At 48.1% G+C, this 21,899-nt stretch overlaps 2 protein-coding genes across 4 annotated transcripts in view; one reads left to right on the forward strand and one right to left on the reverse strand.

The window, feature by feature from the left end:
• MCOLN3 (mucolipin TRP cation channel 3) overlaps window positions 1-7,069 on the reverse strand; it is a 33,981-nt gene extending 26,912 nt beyond the window's left edge. For both annotated transcript variants that reach the window (XM_069981542.1, XM_069981543.1), the window contains exon 1: window positions 6,859-7,069. The gene's annotated coding sequence lies outside the window, so the exon portion shown is untranslated. The remainder of the gene's footprint in view (window positions 1-6,858) is intronic.
• DNAI3 (dynein axonemal intermediate chain 3) overlaps window positions 7,017-21,899 on the forward strand; it is a 56,689-nt gene continuing 41,806 nt past the window's right edge. For both annotated transcript variants that reach the window (XM_069981540.1, XM_069981541.1), the window contains exon 1: window positions 7,017-7,177. The gene's annotated coding sequence lies outside the window, so the exon portion shown is untranslated. The remainder of the gene's footprint in view (window positions 7,178-21,899) is intronic.

Consider the following 21,899-nt stretch of genomic DNA (forward strand, 5'->3'; position numbering starts at 1 on the left):
AAGGAGAGGATGGATGATTGGAGGGAAGGGGGATATACAAGGAGGGGATGGATGGAGGGAAGGGGGATATACAAGGAGGGGATGGATACAGGGAAGGGGGATATACAAAGAGAGGATGGATGGAGGGAAGGGGGATATACAAGGAGAGGATGGATGGAGGGAAGGGGGGATATACAAGGAGGGGATGGATGGAGGGAAGGGGAATATACAAGGAGAGGATGGATGGAGGAAAGGGGGATATACAAGGAGGGGATGGATGGAGGGAAGGGGGATATACAAGGGGGGGATGGATGGAGGGAAGGGGGATATACAAGGAGTGGATGGATGGAGGGAAGGGGGATTTACAAGGAGTGGATGGATGGAGGAAAGGGGGATATACAAGGAGGGGATGGATGGAGGGAAGGGGGGATATACAAGGAGGGGATGGATGGAGGGAAGGGGGATATACAAGGAGTGGATGGATGGAGGAAAGGGGGATATACAAGGAGGGGATGGATGGAGGGAAGGGGGGATATACAAGGGGGGGATGGATGGAGGGAAGGGGGATATACAAGGAGAGGATGAATGGATGGAGGGAAGGGGGATATACAAGGAGGGGATGGATGCAGGGAAGGGGGATATACAAGGAGGGGATGGATGGAGGAAAGGGATATACAAGGAGGGGATGGATGGAGGGAAGGGGGATATACAAGGAGGGGATGGATGGAGGGAAGGGGGGATATACAAGGGGGGGATGGAGGGGAGGGGAATATACAAGGGGGGGATGGATGGAGGGAAGGGGGATATACAAGGAGTGGATGGATGGAGGGAAGGGGGATATACAAGGAGGGGATGGATGGAGGGAAGGGGGATATACAAGGAGTGGATGGATGGAGGGAAGGGGGATATACAAGGAGGGGATGGATGGAGGGAAGGGGGATATACAAGGAGGGGATGTATGGAGGGAAGGGGGATATACAAGGAGAGGATGGAGGGGAGGGGAATATACAAGGGGGGGATGGATGGAGGGAAGGGGGATATACAAGGAGTGGATGGATGGAGGGAAGGGGGATATACAAGGAGGGGATGGATGGAGGGAAGGGGGATATACAAGGAGTGGATGGATGGAGGGAAGGGGGATATACAAGGAGGGGATGGATGGAGGGAAGGGGGGGAATACAAGGAGGGGATGGATGGACGGAAGGGGGATATACAAGGAGGGGATGGATGGAGGGAAGGGGCATATACAAGGAGAGGATGGAGGGAAGGGGGGATATACAAGGAGAGGATGGATGGAGGGAAGGGGGATATACAAGGAGAGGATGGATGGAGGGAAGGGGGATATACAAGGAGAGGATGGAGGGGAGGGGAATATACAAGGAGAGGATGGAGGGGAGGGGAATATACAAGGAGAGGATGGATGGAGGGAAGGGGGGATATACAAGGAGGGGATGGATGGAGGGAAGGGGGATATACAAGGAGGGGATGTATGGAGGGAAGGGGGATATACAAGGAGGGGATGGATGGAGGGAAGGGGGATATACAAGGAGGGGATGGATGATTGGAGGGAAGGGGGATATACAAGGAGAGGATGGATGGAGGAAAGGGGGATATACAAGGAGGGGATGTATGGAGGGAAGGGGGATATACAAGGAGTGGATGGATGGATGGATGGATGGAAGGAAGGGGATATACAAGGAGTGGATGGATGGAGGGAAGGGGAATATACAAGGAGGGGATGGATGGAGGGAAGGGGGAAATACAAGGAGAGGAAGGATGGAGGGAAGGGGGATATACAAGGAGGGGATGTATGGAGGGAAGGGGGATATACAAGGAGGGGATGTATGGAGGGAAGGGGGATATACAAGGAGTGGATGGATGGAGGGAAGGGGGATATACAAGGAGGGGATGGATGGAGGGAAGGGGGAAATACAAGGAGGGGATGGATGGAGGGAAGGGGGATATACAAGGAGAGGATGGATGGAGGGAAGGGGCATATACAAGGAGAGGATGGAGGGGAGGGGAATATACAAGGAGAGGATGGATGGACGGAAGGGGGGATATACAAGGAGGGGATGTATGGAGGGAAGGGGATATACAAGGAGGGGATGGATGGAGGGAAGGGGATATACAAGGAGGGGATGGATGGATGGAGGGAAGGGGGATATACAAGGAGGGGATGGATGGAGGGAAGGGGGATATACAAGGAGGGAATGGATGGAGAGAAGGGGGGATATACAAGGAGGGGATGGATGGAGGGAAGGGGGATATACAAGGAGGGAATGGATGGAGAGAAGGGGGGATATACAAGGAGGGGATGGATGGATGGCAGGAAGGGGGATATACAAGGAGGGGATGGATGGAGGGAAGGGGGATATACAAGGAGAGGATGAATGGATGGAGGGAAGGGGGATATACAAGGAGGGGATGGATGCAGGGAAGGGGGATATACAAGGAGGGGATGGATGGAGGGAAGGGGGATATACAAGGAGGGAATGGATGGAGAGAAGGGGGGATATACAAGGAGGGGATGGATGGAGGGTAGGGCGATATACAAGGAGAGGATGGATGGAGGGAAGGGGGATATACAAGGAGGGGATGGAGGGAAGGGGGATATACAAGGAGGGGATGTATGGAGGGAAGGGGATATACAAGGAGGGGATGGATGGAGGGAAGGGGATATACAAGGAGGGGATGGATGGATGGCAGGAAGGGGATATACAAGGAGGGGATGTATGGAGGGAAGGGGATATACAAGGAGGGGATGGATGGAGGGAAGGGGAATATACAAGGAGGGGATGGAGGGAAGGGAGATATACAAGGAGGGGATGGATGGAGGAAAGGGCGATTTACAAGGAGGGGATGGATGGAGGGAAGGGGGATATACAAGGAGGGGATGGATGGAGGGAAGGGGGATATACAAGGAGGGGATGGATGGATGGATGGAGGGAAGGGGGATATACAGTACAAGGAGGGGATGGATGGAGGGAAGGGGGGGATATACAAGGAGGGGATGGATGGAGGGAAGGGGGATATACAAGGGGGGGATGGATGGAGGGAAGGGGGATATACAAGGAGAGGATGGATGGATGGAGGGAAGGGGGATATACAGTACAAGGAGGGGATGGATGGAGGGAAGGGGGGGATATACAAGGAGGGGATGGATGGAGGGAAGGGGGATATACAAGGAGGGGATGGATGGAGGGAAGGGGATATACAAGGAGGGGATGGATAGAGGGAAGGGGATATACAAGGAGGGGATGGATGGAGGGAAGGGGGATATACAAGGAGAGGATGGATGGAGGGAAGGGGGATATACAAGGTGGGGATAGATGTAGGGAAGGGGGAAGGAATCTAACCTGCTGATAGCCCCCTATTGTGAACAGGGCGCTGAGGAGTATGGCATGTCTCAATAGGGGGCTATCAGCAGGTTAGATTTGTAATTTACTTTTATTAAAAAATCTCCAGTCTTTCAGTACATATTAGCTGCCGTATGTCCTGCAGGAAGTAGTGTATTCTTTTCAGTCCGTTACTGGCCTCTCTGCCTATCAATCATCCCTCCCAGCGCACTGGCAAAGAGCGGTGACTAGATAAGGGCGGGGAGCCGCCCAGATGACTACTTTCCCGCCGCTGCCTGTCAGGCGCCCGGGGGATTATAGTCCTTATTTTCGGGTGCACAGCTCCTGCTGCAGCCACGGCCACTACGTGCCACAGCTGCTGCAGGAGCTGTATACAGCAGTTTAGAGAACCATATCAACCAAATTGGACTGGTTGGTTGACTTTAAGGGTAGCTTCACATGTACCGTATCGCTGCGTTTTTAACGGTGCATTTTTGCTGCGTTTTTTACATGCACGTTTTGATTTTCACATGAATACGGTACGTGTGAAGCTACCCTAAAGGGGTAGTTTACACAATGTGAACCCAGCCTTACACCATCACATTATGATTGCAGGGGTCCATCCCCTGGGACCCCCCACCCATTGTGAGCATACAGGGGATGCTGCGCTGGTTTAGCTCTGTGCCCATTCTGCAGCTGGGGCTCTAGGGGGCGCCGCACCCCCCCAGCACCGTCCCCTTTAATCTCATGATCAGTGGGGGTCCCAGAGGTTGGATTTTCTCATTCTCATCACACGGAGATCATTACAATTACATCCTAGTAAAGACGCTCCGCGCGGACAATGAAAGTCTTGTGGTTCTTCCAAGTCTTAATAACAGTAATATCAGCCGTCACTTAGGAAAATCAGCCATAATCCCTCTTAGAACTTTGTTCACACTGTGAGTTTTATTAAAGGACAACTTTGAAAAAAATATTTTTCAAATTAACTGGATCTTTCAAAGGCATTTGATACTGTGCCGCATGAAAAGTTGGTCTACAAAATGAGGATGCTGGGACTCAGGCTAAATGTATGAAAACAGAGGGTGGTCATTGATGGAACATATTCAGATTGGGTTTTAGTTACTAGTGGGGTACCACAGGGGTCAGTGTTGGGTCCACTACTTTTTAATATTTTTATTAATGATCTTGTTGAGGGGCTACAGAGTAGAATCTCAATTTTTGCAGATGATACTAAACTGGGTAGAGTAATCAGCACAGAGGATGATAATATCATATTACAGAGGGATTTGGAGAAGCTGGAGGCTTGGGCAGTGAAATGGCAAATGAAGTTTAATGTGGATAAATGTAAGATTATGCATTTGGGCCGTAAAAATAATAAGTACAGTTATGTGCTGAATAATAAAACACTGGGTAACACTGCTGCCGAAAAGGACCTGGGGGTATTGGTGGACAGTAAAGTCAACTTTAGTGATCAGTGCCAGGCAGCAGCTGCCAAGGATAATAAAATAATGGGGTGCATCAAAAGAGGCCGAGATGCTAAAGATGAGAACATAGTTTTGCCTCTATAAATCACTGGTCAGATCACATATGGAATACTGTGTACAGCACCGGACACCGGTATATAAGGACAGAGCTGAACTGAGCGGGTGCAGAGGAGGGCAACAAAGGTCATTAAGGGAATGGGTGGGTTACAGGACCAGGACAGGTTATCAAGCTTGAGGTAAAAAAAGTAGTGTCAACAGTACTTTATTGTGCGTAAAAAAAAACACATCCGTTTTGATAATTTTTTTTTATAATGGAAGTCAATGGAAAAAACGGATGCACACAAATGCATCCGTTTTTTTGCAAAAAACGGATCGGTTAAACGGATGCTGAAAACACAGTGTGAACCTAGCCTTAGGGGCGATCTGATCACAATGTACAAATATATGAATGGACAGTACAGAGATCTTTGTAGTGGTCTTTTTACTCCTAGGTCTGTAACCATGACAAGGGGGCATCCTCTACGTCTAGAGGAAAGAAGATTTCATCATCAGCATCGACGCGGGTTCTTTACTGTACGAGCGGCAAGACTGTGGAACTCTCTGCCACATGATGTTGTCATGGCCGATTCATTATATAAGTACAAAGGAGGCCTGGATGCTGTATATAAATATAATATTACAAGTTCTAGGCATTAGATTTCTGGATTCTGGATGTAACTGATGTTGATTTGTAAATTACTTTCATTTAATAATCTCCAGTCTCCTACTTACCAGCTGCTGTATGTCTTGCAGGAAGTGGTGTATTCTCTCCAGTCTGACACAGTGCTCTCTGCTGCCGCCTCTGTCCCTGTCAGGAACTGTCCAGAGCAGCAGCAACAAATCCCCATAGAAAGCCTCTCCTGTTCTGGACAGAGGTGGCAGCAGAGAGCACTGTGTCAGACTAGAAAGAATACACTACTTCCTGCAGGACATGCAGCAGCCGATAAGTACTGGAAGACTGGAGAATTTTTTTTATATATTAGTAAATTACAAATCTGTATAACTTCCTGACACCAATTGATTTGAAAGATTTTTTTTTGTAAACAACCCCTTTAATTATTTCTGTTCACCAATTAAATCAAAAAGAGGCTGTCATTCAGAACGGTCCCTAAGCTGTCATCGCCAGCTGTCGCAGAACGGTATGCATGATGGGAGTTGTAGTTTTGCAACATCTGGAGAGCCCTGAGTTGGCAATTACATATGTAGTGTGCCACAGGCAGTCAGGGCATGCTGGGAGTTGTAGTTTTGATGCAGCTGGAGAACCATCCTTTGGGGGATCACTAATGTAATATAGCCATCTCTTGATAGCTCAGTGCATGCTGGGAGTTGTAGTTTTTCAAAAGCTGAAAAGCCACAGGTTGGGGATGACAAATGCAGCTGCAGGTTTGCAAAACTACAATTCCCATCATGCCTGGACAGCCAAAGCTTTAGCTTTGGCTGTCCAGGCATGATGGGAATTGTAGTTCTGCAAATGCTGGAGGGCGCAAATGTGACCCCCTATGTCTTAAGCTGACAATCAGGGCATGCTGGGAGTTGTAGTTCTGCAAGTCAAAAGAGCCTTAGTTTGGCAACCACTTATGTAGTATGTCCATCTCTTAAAGGGACAGTACACAGTAGGGTATCAGGGCATGCTGGGGGTTGTAGTTGTAGACAGCCACACATCAGGACTGAATAAGCATGCATCAATCAATCTGTATTCTCTCCAGTAACGTGCGACTTTTACAACCAGCTGCGCCTTTTGTAAGGTCACAGGCAAACAAAGCCCCATTGCTTTCAATGGCAGAGAGACAGCCATTGACTGCAGCATCTCTGCTCTGGCGTCTCCCGCGCATGCAGACCCTCAGCTTAGAGGGGAGAAAGTAAACAATCCCTTTAAGACTAGAGATGCTGCACCATCCATCTTTGTCGCCTCAGCAGGTGCAACAAATCATAGTCAATGTTATTTTTTCTAAATAGGACAATCCCTTTAAATAGCCGTCTATAGAGATTATGATGGAAGCAGAGGGGCAGCAGCCTACCTGGCCGTCCTCGGCACCGCCGCTGCAGCTGTCCCCCCGGCTCCCTCTCCCTCTCGCTGTCAAATTCTCCGTCACGTGACCCGAATCCTTGGCTACACGGAGGCGTGGCTACAAAATGATCTCACAGGCTCACACCGCCGCCGGTCCCCCTGGCGGCCCCGCCCATCTGGCAGACGCAGAGTCTATTGGTGGAGAGATAAGAGTGTTGGTCACATGCCTTAGTAACGGTTGCTAAGGACGCTGGAGGAGCCGTAAACCCCACGTTTTGCTCTGAGGTCCTGAATTCTGCACCGGAAATCGGGTGAAACCCCTCAGTGAGGTAATTCTGTCATGTTTTATAGTTATAGGGAACAAGTGGAGAACAATGTCAGGCATTGGGGGTTCTTCTTTTGTTCCTTAACGGGTTTTAGTGCTATCTGCTCCAGGAAAAGCTGTGTGGAAACCAACATGGCCGCCATTGTGGTTTGTCAGTGGCACTCAGCTTTTCTTGGCTTCTGAAGGGAAACCTGGCGATCATCTGAAATGGCAGTTTTTGTATCATGGGAATAGATGTTGGATTACTGGAGTTTTTTAGATTATCAGATTCCACATTAAAGGGGGTTATCAATCAAAGGAGAAGTCCGGCGAAAATTTCTATTAAAGTATTGTATTGCACCCCAAAAGTTATACAAATCCCCAATATACACTTATTACGGGAAATGCACATAAAATGCTTTTTTCCCTGCACTTACTACTGCATCAAGGCTTCACTTCCTGGATAACATGGTGATGTCACTTCCTGGATAACATGGTGATGTCACTTCCTGGATAACATGGTGATGTCACTTCCTGGATAACATGGTGATGTCACTTCCTGGATAACATGGTGATGTCACTTCCTGGATAACATGGTGATGTCACTTCCTGGATAACATGGTGATGTCACTTCCTGGATAGCATGGTGATGTCACTTCCTGGATAACATGGTGATGTCACTTCTTGGATAAACATGGTGATGTCACTTCCTGGATAACATGGTGATGTCACTTCCTGGATAACATGGTGATGTCACTTCCTGGATAACATGGTGATGTCACTTCCTGGATAACATGGTGATGTCACTTCCTGGATAACATGGTGATGTCACTTCCTGGATAACATGGTGATGTCACTTCCTGGATAACATGGTGATGTCACTTCCTGGATAGCATGGTGATGTCACTTCCTGGATAACATGGTGATGTCACTTCTTGGATAAACATGGTGATGTCACTTCCTGGATAACATGGTGATGTCACTTCCTGGATAACATGGTGATGTCACTTCCTGGATAGCATGGTGATGTCACTTCCTGGATAACATGGTGATGTCACTTCCTGGATAAACATGGTGATGTCACTTCCTGGATAAACATGGTGATGTCACTTCCTGGATATCTTGACATCACCATGTTATCCAGGATGTGACATCACCATGTTATCCAGGAAGTGACATCACCATGCTATCCAGGAAGTGACATCACCATGCTATCCAGGAAATGACATCCCCATGTTATCCAGGAAGTGACATCACCATGTTATCCAGGAAGTGACATCACCATGTTATCCAGGAAGTGACATCACCATGCTATCCAGGAAATGACATCCCCATGTTATCCAGGAAGTGACATCACCATGTTATCCAGGAAGTGAAGCCTTGATGCAGTAGTAAGTGCAGGGAAAAAAGCATTTTATGTGCATTTCCCATGATAAGTGTATATTGGTGGTTTGTATAACTTTTGGGGGGCAATACAATACCTTAAAGGGGTAGTGCGGCGCAAAAAAATTATTCACAGAATAACACACATTACAAAGTTATACAACTTTGTAATGTATGTTATATCTGTGAATCGCCCCCTTCCCGTGTCCCCCCACCCCCGCCCGTGTACCCGGATGTGTTGGTGCATTATACATTACCTGATCCATGTCGAGCCCATCCGCCATCTTGTGCCAAACGTCATCTTCGGCCGGCCGGCCGGCCGAATCGGCCCTACTGGGAATGGGCCCTACTGTATCTCTGTTATTCCTCCTGGAAATGTACACACTTATCAGCTGCTGTATGGCCTGCAGGAAGTGGTGTATTATTCTTAGTCTGACACATAGCTCTCTGCTGCCACCTCTGTCCATGTCAAGAACTGTCCAGAGTAGGAGAGGTTTTCTATGAGGATTTTCTATTGTTCTGGACAGTTCCTGACATGCAGATGATAAGTACTGGAAGACTTGAGATTTTTTAATAGAAGTATATGACCAATGTTTGGCACTTTCTGGGACAAGTTAAAAAATGTTTTTGGGTGAACTACCCCTTTAAAGGGTAAGTCCAGGTAGAGGTTAAACAAAATGAAACTTCTGCAGAAGCATATAACAATACTTACCTATCTGTCCCAGTTTTTAAAACTACCAAAAATCCATTTGTTTTGGGGGGGTTTTGTTCCTTTTTGTGTTTTTGAACAGTTGTACACAGTACTACAGGTTCCAGAATGCAATGCTTTTCCTCAGCTATTCCATCACAGTCCCCCACCCTGCACATTCCCCGCCCAAATCTATTGCAGAACATCTAGGCTGTGTTCACACATTGCAATTTCATTGTGTTACTGAATTATTTGCAGTACTTTATCATTTCATTGTTGTACCACCACCCACCCACACAGCACGCTGTATTCTCTACCTGTAACACCACACAGCACACTGTATTCTCTACCTGTAACACCACATAGCACGCTGTATTCTCTACCTGTAACACCACACGGCACACTGTATTCTCTACCTGTAACACCACACAGCACGCTGTATTCTCTACCTGTAACACCACACAGTACACTGTATTCTCTACCTGTAACACCACACAGCACGCTGTATTCTCTACCTGTAACACCACACAGCGCTGTATTCTCTACCTGTAACACCACACGGCACACTGTATTCTCTACCTGTAACACCACACAGCACGCTGTATTCTCTACCTGTAACACCACACAGCACTGTATTCTCTACCTGTAACACCACACAGTACACTGTATTCTCTACCTGTAACACCACACAGCACGCTGTATTCTCTACCTGTAACACCACACAGCGCTGTATTCTCTACCTGTAACACCACACGGCACACTGTATTCTCTACCTGTAACACCACACAGCACGCTGTATTCTCTACCTGTAACACCACACAGTACACTGTATTCTCTACCTGTAACACCACACAGCACGCTGTATTCTCTACCTGTAACACCACACAGCATACTGTATTCTCTACCTGTAACACCACACAGCACGCTGTATTCTCTACCTGTATCACCACACAGCACGCTGTATTCTCTACCTGTAACACCACATAGCACGCTGTATTCTCTACCTGTAACACCACACGGCACGCTGTATTCTCTACCTGTAACACCACACAGCACACTGTATTCTCTACCTGTAACACCACACAGCACTTTGTATTCTCTACCTGTAACACCACACAGCACTTTGTATTCTCTACCTGTAACACCACACAGCACTGTATTCTCTACCTGTAACACCACACAGCACTCTGTATTCTCTCCCTGTAACACCACACAGCACTTTGTATTCTCTACCTGTAACACCACACAGCACACTGTATTCTCTACCTGTAACACCACACAGCACGCTGTATTCTCTACCTGTAACACCACACAGCACACTATATTCTCTACCTGTAACGCTGATATTGGAATAAAGTAGAGAACTTTTTGAATTTCCTTTTCTTTTTATTTCCACGCACATATTATGATCAAGAATCTGTTATCTTTGAAGTTGAGCCCCACAATAAGGCTCTGATCCTCTCTGCCGATTAGCAGCATTTACTTGTGTTATTGCATCATTGTTGTGAATACGCTGCAGTACTGCAATGACACTCCAACATGTGTGAACACAACCCTAATTTCACTGCACACTTCAGAGAAATCAGTGCAGCACCTGCTTCTGGCCAGTCAGAGATGGTGAATCCTGCCCCTTGTCTGCATCATCAGCCTGTGCTCAGCAAACACACACAATGTGAGACAGAGGCATGGAAGATTTTTCTCCTAAGGGGGGAGAGCAGTGGGAGCAGGAGACAATGTCAATTGGCACAGAAGCGTTTTTTTTTCACTTCCTGGATTTCCATCAGCTACCAGTGTGTCAGAACCGCACTGATACAGTAATACATTGTATAGACACATCTATATAACTTTTAATGTACTTTTAATAGAAAACAAGTTTTCCTTATCCGGAGTTCGCCTTTAACAGATTTCTTTCGATTTAAAGGGGTTATCCACTTAAGAGCTAAAAAATTAAATGCTAGCTGGTCTTACTCACCAATTTCTCCTGAGTCATTTGTTCCATCTAGTTCCATCCAGACTCCAAGAACATCTGTAACACTGATGTGTTACAGATGTGACACAAAGACAGGTACATACGAGGTAGAGCTATACATTTTTATATTACAGAGACCTAGGCTCAGGGACACATGTAAGTCTATGGAAGCAGCACAGGTGCATGGAGATGATACAGATTATGGGGGACATTTATCAAAGGGTGTAAAATTTAGACTGGTGAAAACTGCCCACAGCAACCAATCACAGCTCAGCTTTCCTTTCAGCACTGCCTAAAGCTGCGCTGTGATTGGTTACTGTGGGTAGTTTGCACCAGTCTAAATTTCTGGTCTGGGGAATCCAACCAGTAGGAAGTTGATAACTGTATGTTACCATTCATCCTGCCATATGGGCGTGTCTACACAGTCAGTAACACCCAGTTGTCAGATTTCTTAGGGCCCTAGTACACCAACAGATTTATCTGACAGATTTGTGCAATCAAAACCAGGAACAGACTATAAACAGAGACCAGGTCACAAAGGAAAGACTGAGATTTCTCCTCTTTGCTGCAGAAATCTGTCCGATAAATCTGTTGGTGTAATAGGACCCTTACATTTTTAGAAGGAGAGGAAAGGCAGAGTGCATCAGTATAACTCAATGGTCATATGAATCTAATCATATGGCATCTGTACATTGTGTTCGGATTTAGCTATACTTCCCCTTAAAAAAAAAAAAAAAAAAAAAAAAGAGGGATCGGAATGTACCAAGAGTAATTATAGAGATAAAGAATTCCTTTTAGGGTCCTGTTTATTAGTTGTAGCGTTACCCTAGGTGCTTGTTATATTACATACTAGACCATTGTAACACAAAGTATCCTCCTAGTCCTATAGATAGAACTAAGTCCAGTATTCATGGTTTTCCCTTAATAAAGCAGACACTCGCCCCATAGAGGAGTCCCAGATCGCAGTGCCCGCAGCCCCTGCCACTGTGTGTCTTGGCTCGGGATGAGTTAGCGGCTTCTCACATGACCTGGAGGATACGAGTGAATGGAGAACTTCCATTAAAACCCCATAACATTGTACTGGCCGATTATAAGCCTAAGGTCTGTTAGCAGGGAACATGGCCAGGGTGTTCTCTGGGGAGACATCACACTATAGTCACACTTCTTGTCCAGTTGTATAACCTAAAATCTATTTCATGGGAAAATCAGAAATGCAATGCTTCTTTCCTGTGTCCTGTTTGCTGCCCGAACCTTTTGTTCTTAAGATAATTCGCGGCCAGTGGAGTCTGGCAGGAGTTTGCTTCCCATTCTGTACACATGGACGCTTATTGTCACCAAGCGATAAAATAAGTCCGGTAGGCATACACATTCAGTACCTGACAGTCATCTCTCCCGTCCTCCCTGTACACATGGGACTGAGCGTTCCTGTGTTCTCTATGGGGAGGCGAGGGGTACGATGCAGCCAGACAGCTCTGTCTGAGAACAAAAGTGGACAGTCAGTGATTTTCCATCACAAATGATATCAATGGAGTCTCTGGAGAGACTTTATATTACCGGCCGAACCTGACGTGAGCCGACGGAGGTATAAACTGTACAAGGACCTTTGGGACTAAAGCCGATATTGCACAGGGCGACGAGAGGGAGCAAGGGAGTGCCGACCTGTCAGGTCAGTGCCCGCTTACTTCTTGTACCCCAGCAAGTAGGTAAGGGGGGGGCTGCGCTTGCGATTGCTAGATTGTCCAGGAAGCCCATAGATGATAGCGGCGGTCTGCTGGTGCAACTCTATTCCACAGAGTGACGGCAGCATATCGCTGCTATCATGATCGTTGATGTTTCAACATGTTGAAAGACAAAGATTAGCCGATATCGTGCATGTCGACTGATCGTTGTCCTCTATTACACCAATTATCGACCAATAATCGCTTAGTGTGATAGGTGCTTAAGACCCATTGTGATCCAAACCTTTGTCATGTCTCAGCAATATATGAAAAGTTTATATAAATAACAATAACGCTTTAGGGGGAAAACTGACAGCACGGACATATGTATATCCCGGAACCCAATATAAACGTATGTCCATGCTGCCAGTGTCCGCTTAAAGTGTTACTGTTTATATACTCATTTATATAAACTTTTGATATATGGCCTAGACATGTCAAAGGTCAAGATCACACTGGGTCTTGGTCCTGAAGGTCCCCGTACAATTTATACCTCTGTTGACTCGCGTCAGATTTGGCCATCAATATACAGTCTCTCCCGAAGCGATCAGTGGGTATGTACTTTCCATGCTGCTGTGTGATCTGGCATCTACATAAAAAACAAGATAGTTTTTTTAATGAAAACACCAGATCACACAGAAGTGTGGAACATACGTATGCACTGCTTGGGTGATCGGCAACGGAAAACTTTAAAGGGCTTGTCCACAGAATTTTCTTTACACTTAAATGCAATCAGGTTGGTATAAAACTAATAAAAATGTTTACTCACCTGCCCTAATCCCCTGCCTGGTGGTGGTGCTTATTTCTGCAGTTTACGACTTCCTGGCTTCAGTCTTGACACAAGGAAGTGCCCGTCCAACCAATCAGTGGCTGAGATGGGTCACCGCTACAATCAGTGATTGGTTGGGTCAGCACTTTCTTGTGTCGAAACTGAAACCAGGAAATGGTAAACTGAAGAAATGGGCACCACCATCATGTCAGGGAATTGGGGCAGGTGAGTACACATTGTTATTATTTTTTAGCTAAGCAGAACTGGAGATTTTCTTTCTAAAATCCACTATGTACCTTTCCTGTATGAAAGTAGGCCAACGGTATAGCTGTGCTCGCCAAGTCTTTCTGTTCCTTCATATTTCACAATTGTTTTCCTGGCCCAGTGCTGACAAACACTGCTGTCCCCTTTGTTTCCCTCGCAGCGTGCCTGCCCCATGATGCAACCGTGTTAATCAATAATCTAATCAACTGTACATCCTATCCGAGTAATTATAGCTAATATAGTTCTGTGAATGCCTGACAGTGGGGGAGGGGGTCTAGTGCCAAGCCACCAAAATATACATATATATACAGGGGTGTATAAGAAGGCCTTTAAACAAGGCCACATGACTGCGCCAAAAACTTTCTGAGCATCCAGATCCAGTAGGTCAGGGCTCTTATACAGCGCGGCTCAGGCTATCTTAAACTTGCAGCGTAAAATCCGCTGTGGATCCGGTACGTGTGAAGCTACTCTTAAGGCTATGTTCCCACACAGTATTTTTGCTCAGTATTTTGGTCATTATTTTTCAACCAAAACCAGAGCTAGATTGAAAGCACAGAAAGGCTCTGTTCCCACACTGTTGAAATTGAGGGATTTGCCGTCATTTAATGGCAAATAATGGCCGTTGTTTTAAAATAAAAGTAATTATTTGCCATTATATGACGGCTATCCACTCAATTTCAACAGTGTGTGAACATAGCCTTTCTGTGCTTTTAATCCACTCCTGGTTTTAGTTGCAAAATACTGAGCAAAAATACAGTGTGTGAGCATAGCCTAAGGCCCCAAACGATTATTGCCGTACTTGGGCAAATACTGACTGTTGCGGACGATAATCGTTTGCTGTAATAGCTCATGTCATTAGGCAGCGATCAGCTGACGTGAATGATGTTGGCTGATCGTAGTCTTTGAACATGTTGAAAAATCAGGATCATGTCAGCGACTTCTGCTGCTTGTCGCTCCATGTGATAGGATCGGAGCTAACAGATTTCAGTGGGCTGCCCAGACGATCTAAGTGCCCTATTACATGGGACGATTATGGGTTGTACTTGGCTGATAACTGGCAGTTCTGGATAGAGATGAGCGAACCTGGAGCATGCTCGAGTCGATCCGAACCCGAACGTTCGGCATTTGATTAGCGGTGGCTGCTGAACTTTGATAAAGCCCTAAGACTATGTGGAAAACATGGATATAGTCATTGGCTGTCTCCATGTTTTCCAGACAACCGTAGAGCTTTATCCAAGTTCAGCAGGCGCTGCTAATCAAATACTGAACTTTCGGGTTCGGATCGACTCGAACCCGACTCGAACCCGAACCCGGTTCGCTCATCTCTAGTTCTGGACGATCATCATTTGGTGTAATAGGTTAAAAGGCAACGATCAGCCAACATCGGCCGCTCGATGTCTGTGCGTGTAACACAACCTTTACTGTGTGTGAACATAGCCTGTGGGTTTGTTCACATTGGTAGATTTGCGGTAACTTCTTAATGGAGTTAAGACGAGGTTATGGATGGGTGTAGGAGGCCATGGTTGGGTGTAGGAGGCCATGGATGGTGGTAGGAGGCCATGGATGGGGGTAGGAGGCCATTGATGGGGGTAGGAGGCCATTGGTGGGTGTAGAGGCCATGGATGGGTGTAGGAGGCCATGGATGGGTGTAGGAGGCCATGGATGGGTGTAGGAGGCCATGGTTGGGTGTAGGAGGCCATGGTTGGCTGTAGGAGGCCATGGTTGGGTGTAGGAGGCCATGGATGGGTGTAGGAGGCCATGGATGGGGGTAGGAGGCCATGGATGGGGGTAGGAGGCGAGTGCTTACACCGAGTGTCTGGATCCTGTGGGTGGGATCAATCCCTGTGGATTTTCATAGAGAGTAGTATTCACAGAATCCTTTCATCCTCTCATCTCAGTTCTATTGCACAATGTCATCTGGACCGCCACATGAATAGTCCAAAGTCTCGTTGATTTGGTTAATAATAAGTAACTAGCATTGGGTTTGTGTTTAAAGGGGTTGTCCAGGTACACCGCCCTGCCGATCTGACATCAGAATGGGATGAGTGCCATTCTGGGTTCATAGAAACCCTTTGATCACGGGGTGTATTAGCAATGGCTGAGCTGGGGGAGGGGGGTTCATCTTACTTTATATCCGCATGCTTATAACTACATCTCAAAAATCATCTGAAAAAGACATGTTCTCAATGAATACTTTGTTCTGTACAAAGCTGAATGTGCTGACAACATGGGGATGGGATTTGAACTCACATACAAAATTACAGTGAAAAAACACCCTCCAGACTCATCCAACTTTGCTGTAATGTCCTTAAAACAAGTGACAGCGAGTCTGAGTATTGTGTGTGTTGCGTCCACGTGTCTGTATGACCTCCCTACAAGGCCCGGGCATGCTCCTGATGAGGTGTCTGTATGACCTCCCTACAAGGCCCGGGCATGCTCCTGATGAGGTGTCTGTATGACCTCCCTACAAGGCCCGGGCATTCTCCTGATGAGGTGTCTGTATGACCTCCCTACAAGGCCCGGGCATGCTCCTGATGAGGTGTCTGTATGACCTCCCTACAAGGCCCGGGCATGCTCCTGATGAGGTGTCTGTATGACCTCCCTACAAGGCCCGGGCATGCTCCTGATGAGGTGTCTGTATGACCTCCCTACAAGGCCCGGGCATTCTCCTGATGAGGTGTCTGTATGACCTCCCTACAAAGCCCTGGCATTCTCCTGATGAGGTGTCTGTATGACCTCCCTACAAGGCCCGGGCATTCTCCTGATGAGGTGTCTGTATGACCTCCCTACAAGGCCCGGGCATTCTCCTGATGAGGTGTCTGTATGACCTCCCTACAAGGCCCGGGCATGCTCCTGATGAGGTGTCTGTACGACCTCCCTACAAGGCCCGGGCATGCTCCTGATGAGGGGTCTGAATGACCTCCCTACAAGGCCCGGGCATGCTCCTGATGAGGGGTCTGTATGACCTATGACCTCCCTACACCGCCTGGGCCTGCTCCTGATGAGGTGTCTGTATGACCTCCGTACAAGGCCCGGGCATGCTCCTGATGAGGTGTATGACCTCCCTACAAGGCCCGGGCATGCTCCTGATGAGGTGTCTGTATGACCTCCCTACAAGGCCGGGGCATGCTCCTGATGAGGTGTATGACCTCCCTACAAGGCCCGGGCATGCTCCTGATGAGGTGTATGACCTCCCTACAAGGCCCGGGCATGCTCCTGATAAGGTGTATGACCTCCCTACAAGGCCCGGGCATGCTCCTGATGCATACCTCCCAACTTTTGCAAAGAGCAAAGAGGGACATGTGCGCCTCGGTCCCCATAGCCACGCCCCCATAGCAACCCTCCATAGCCACTCCCCTACAGTCACCACATGCTGCTGACTGAATAGTGCCCTATACAGTATCCAATCCCCCATTATAGTGCCCCACATAGTATCCAATCCCCCATTATAGTGCCCCACATAGTATCCAATCCCCCATATAGTGCCCCACATAGTAGCCAATCCCCCATATAGTGCCCCACATAGTAGCCAATCCCCCCATATAGTGCCCCACATAGTAGCCAATGCCCCCATATAGTGCCCCACATAGTAGCCAATGCCCCCATATAGTGCCCCACATAGTATCCAATCCCCCATATAGTGCCCCACATAGTAGCCAATCCCCTCATATATGCCCCACATAGTAGCCAATGCCCCCATATAGTGCCCCACATAGTAGCCAATGCCCCCATATAGTGCCCCACATAGTAGCCAATGCCCCCATATAGTGCCATACATAGTATCCAATCCCCCATATAGTGCCTTACATAGTAGCCAATCCCCATATAGTGCCCCACATAGTAGCCAATGCCCCCATATAGTGCCCCACATAGTAGCCAATCCCCCATATATGCCCCACATAGTAGCCAATCCCCCCATATAGTGTCCCACATAGTAGCCAATCCCCCCATATAGTGCCACACATAGTATCCAATCCCCCATATATGCCCCACATAGTAGCCAATCCCCCATATATTAGCCAATCCCCATATAGTGCCCCACATAGTAGCCAATCCTCCATATATGCCCCACATAGTAGCCAATCCTCCATATAGTGCCCCACATAGTAGCCAATCCTCCATATATGCCCCACATAGTAGCTAATCCCCCACATAGTGCCCCACATAGTAGCCAATGCCCCCATATAGTGCCCCACATAGTAGCCAATCCCCCATATATGCCCCACATAGTAGCCAATCCCCCATATATGCCCCACATAGTAGCCAATCCCCCATATATGCCCCACATAGTAGCCAATCCCCCATATATGCCCCACATAGTAGCCAATCCCCCATATATGCCCCACATAGTAGCCAATCCCCCATATATGCCCCACAGAGTAGCAAATACCCCCCATTTGTGTGGCCCCAGCGGAAAAAACAATAAACCAGTAACTCACCTGTCCGCCGGCCCCAGCAGCTCCTCTCCCGGCAGAGCGCGCACTCCCGTCATCCTCCGGGGCGGGCATCGGGGTATACAGACACTGACTGTACCGGAAGTAATTCAGGATGGAGGCTGCAGGTCACTTCCGGTACAGTCAGTGTCTGTATATCCCGCTGCCCGCCCCGGAGGATGACGGGAGTGCGCGCTCTGCCGGGAGAGGAGCTGCTGGGACCGGCGGACAGGTGAGTTACTGGTTTATTGTTTTTTTCGCTGGGGCCACATATAATGCGGGACACTGGGTGCCGTTCCGGGACCGCGGGACAGAACCCCGAAAACGGGACTGTCCCGCGAAATCCGGGACGGTTGGGTGGTATGCTGATGAGGTGTCTGTATGACCTCCCTACAAGGCCCGGGCATGCTCCTGATGAGGTGTATGACCTCCCTACAAGGCCCGGGCATGCTCCTGATGAGGTGTATGACCTCCCTACAAGGCCCGGGCATGCTCCTGATGAGGTGGCTGTATGACCTCCCTACAAGGCCCGGGCATGCTCCTGATGAGGTGTATGACCTCCCTACAAGGCCCGGGCATGCTCCTGATGAGGTGTATGACCTCCCTACAAGGCCCGGGCATGCTCCTGATGAGGTGTATGACCTCCCTACAAGGCCCGGGCATGCTCCTGATGAGGTGGCTGTATGACCTCCCTACAAGGCCCGGGCATGCTCCTGATGAGGTGTATGACCTCCCTACAAGGCCCGGGCATGCTCCTGATGTGGTGTATGACCTCCCTACAAGGCCCGGGCAAGCTCCTGATGAGGTGTATGACCTCCCTACAAGGCCCGGGCATGCTCCTGATAAGGTGTATGACCTCCCTACAAGGCCCGGGCATGCTCCTGATGAGGTGTCTGTATGACCTCCCTACAAGGCCCGGGCATGCTCCTGATGAGGTGTATGACCTCCCTACAAGGCCCGGGCATGCTCCTGATGAGGTGTATGACCTCCCTACAAGGCCCGGGCATGCTCCTGATGAGGTGTATGACCTCCCTACAAGGCCCGGGCATGCTCCTGATGAGGTGTATGACCTCCCTACAAGGCCCGGGCATGCTCCTGATAAGGTGTATGACCTCCCTACAAGGCCCGGGCATGCTCCTGATGAGGTGGCTGTATCACCTCCCTACAAGGCCCGAGCATGCTCCTGATGAGGTGAATGACCTCCCTACAAGGCCCGGGCATGCTCCTGATGAGGTGTATGACCTCCCTACAAGGCCCGGGCATGCTCCTGATGAGGTGTATGACCTCCCTACAAGGCCCGGGCATGCTCCTGATGAGGTGTATGACCTCCCTACAAGGCCCGGGCATGCTCCTGATGAGGTGTATGACCTCCCTACAAGGCCCGGGCATGCTCCTGATGAGGTGGCCGATGGTCTCCTGAGGGATCTCCTCCCAGACGTGGACTAAAGCAGCCGCCAACTCCTGGACAGTCTGTGCTGCAACGTGACGGTGGAGGGAGCTAGGCATGATGTCCCCGATGTGCTCAATGGGATTCACGTCCGGAGAACGAGCGGTCAGTCCATAGCGTCACTGCCTCCATCTTGCAGGAACTGGTGACACAATCCAGTCACATGAGGTCTAGCATTGTCCTGTATTAGGAGGAACCCAAACCGCACCAGCATATGGTCTCACAGGGGCTCTGAGGGTCTCATCTCGGTACCTAATGGCAGTCAGGCTACCTCTGGCAGTACATGGAGGGCTGTGCTGCCCCCAAAGAAATGTCACCCCACACCATTACTGACCCACCTCTCATGCTGAAGGACGTTGCAGGCAGCAGATCGCTCTCCATGTCGTCTCCAGACTCTGTTACCTCTGTCCCATGTGCTCAGTGTGAACCTGCTCTCATCTGTGAGGAGCACAGGGGGCGCTAGTGGTGAATCTGCCAATCCTGGTGTTCTCTGTGAGCACAAACCTGATCTGTGGACGTCGGGCCCTCATACCGTCCTCATGGAGTCGGTTTCTAAGCGTTTGTACAGACACGTGCACATTTGTGGCTGCTGGAGGTCATTGTGCAGGGCTCTGGTAGGCGGAGATAGCGGTCCTGCTTGGAGTTATATTGTTATATTGTGCTAAGTTTATTTTTTGAGCAGTGTAGTAGCTGTAGTACAGGTGTAGTACACCTGTAACCACATCCGATACACATGCATAGGCAGCAGATACCTGGGAAATTGCCATTCAGAAGTCTGGGAAAGATGTGTGCCCGAGAAGCTGGATATTATATTCTCTATCTCACCAGTTTCTGAGCAGCTGTAAGGCTGAGGAGTATTTTCCATCATCAGTCTCATCATGGCGGTGAGTCAGCGCTCAGTCACAGTCTCGTGAACGCTCCGCGCTTAGCACCACCATATGTCTGACTTCTGCTTACTATAATATTTAGCATCACAAAGGATGTACAGTTATATCCCTCCATGGATTGCCCGATTTTACCATTGGTAGATGGCCCTAGCATCACTGTACACACAGCCGTAACATTAAAACCACCTGCCACGTGTTAAAGGATTACTCTAGCAAAGAAAAAAATTCTTTCACATCAACTGATGTCAAAAAGTTATACAGATTTGTAAATTAATTTCACTGTCCTGCAGGAAGTGGCGTATTCTCTCCAGTCTGACACAGTGCTCTCTGCTGCCACCTCTGTCCATGTCAGGAACTGTCCAGAGCAGGGAAGGTTTTCTATGGGGATTTGCTGCTGCTCTGGGCAGTTCCTGACATGGACAGAGGTGGCGGCAGAGAGCACTGCGTCACACTGGAGAGAATACACCACTTCCTGCAGGACATACAGCAGCTGATAAGTACTGGAAGACTTCAGATTTTTTAATTGAAGTAAATTACAAATCTGTCACTTTCTGGCACCAGTTGATTTAAAAGAAAAAAAATTCTGGTTTAATTTTTCTTCATTTCTAGTTAGAATGAAGCTGTGCTGTGACTGGTTGCGTTGGGTCCTTTTAGACCGTTTCATAAATCTGCCCCAATATATATATATTTTTATATATATATATATATATATATATATATATATATATATATATATACACACAAGCAATAGATAGGAAGGCGGCACTCCAAAAATAGTGAAAAAACAGTGGTTTTATTCACCCATAATGTGCAATACAACGTTTCAGTTTCTCGATGAAACCTTTTTCAAGCAACACATACGTATACGTATGTGTTGCTTGAAAAAGGTTTCATCGAGAAACTGAAACGTTGTATTGCACATTATGGGTGAATAAAACCACTGTTTTTTCACTATTTTTGGAGTGCCGCCTTCCTATCTATTGCTTGGATTCTGAAGGAGTTTGGGTCTGACCCCTGAGGGCTGTGCACCCACCGGAGCTATCTGCCACACAGTGCCGTCTACACCTGTTTTATTTTTATATATACACCCACATACCTTTATAAACAAAACACAACAATCACTGAACTCAGGGAGAACAGCGAAAAAATTCAATGGAGTACTCATTTACGAGTCTCCACTGATTATATA

Source organism: Dendropsophus ebraccatus, chromosome 8 (genome assembly GCF_027789765.1).
Source record: "Dendropsophus ebraccatus isolate aDenEbr1 chromosome 8, aDenEbr1.pat, whole genome shotgun sequence".
Lineage (NCBI taxonomy): Eukaryota > Metazoa > Chordata > Amphibia > Anura > Hylidae > Dendropsophus > Dendropsophus ebraccatus.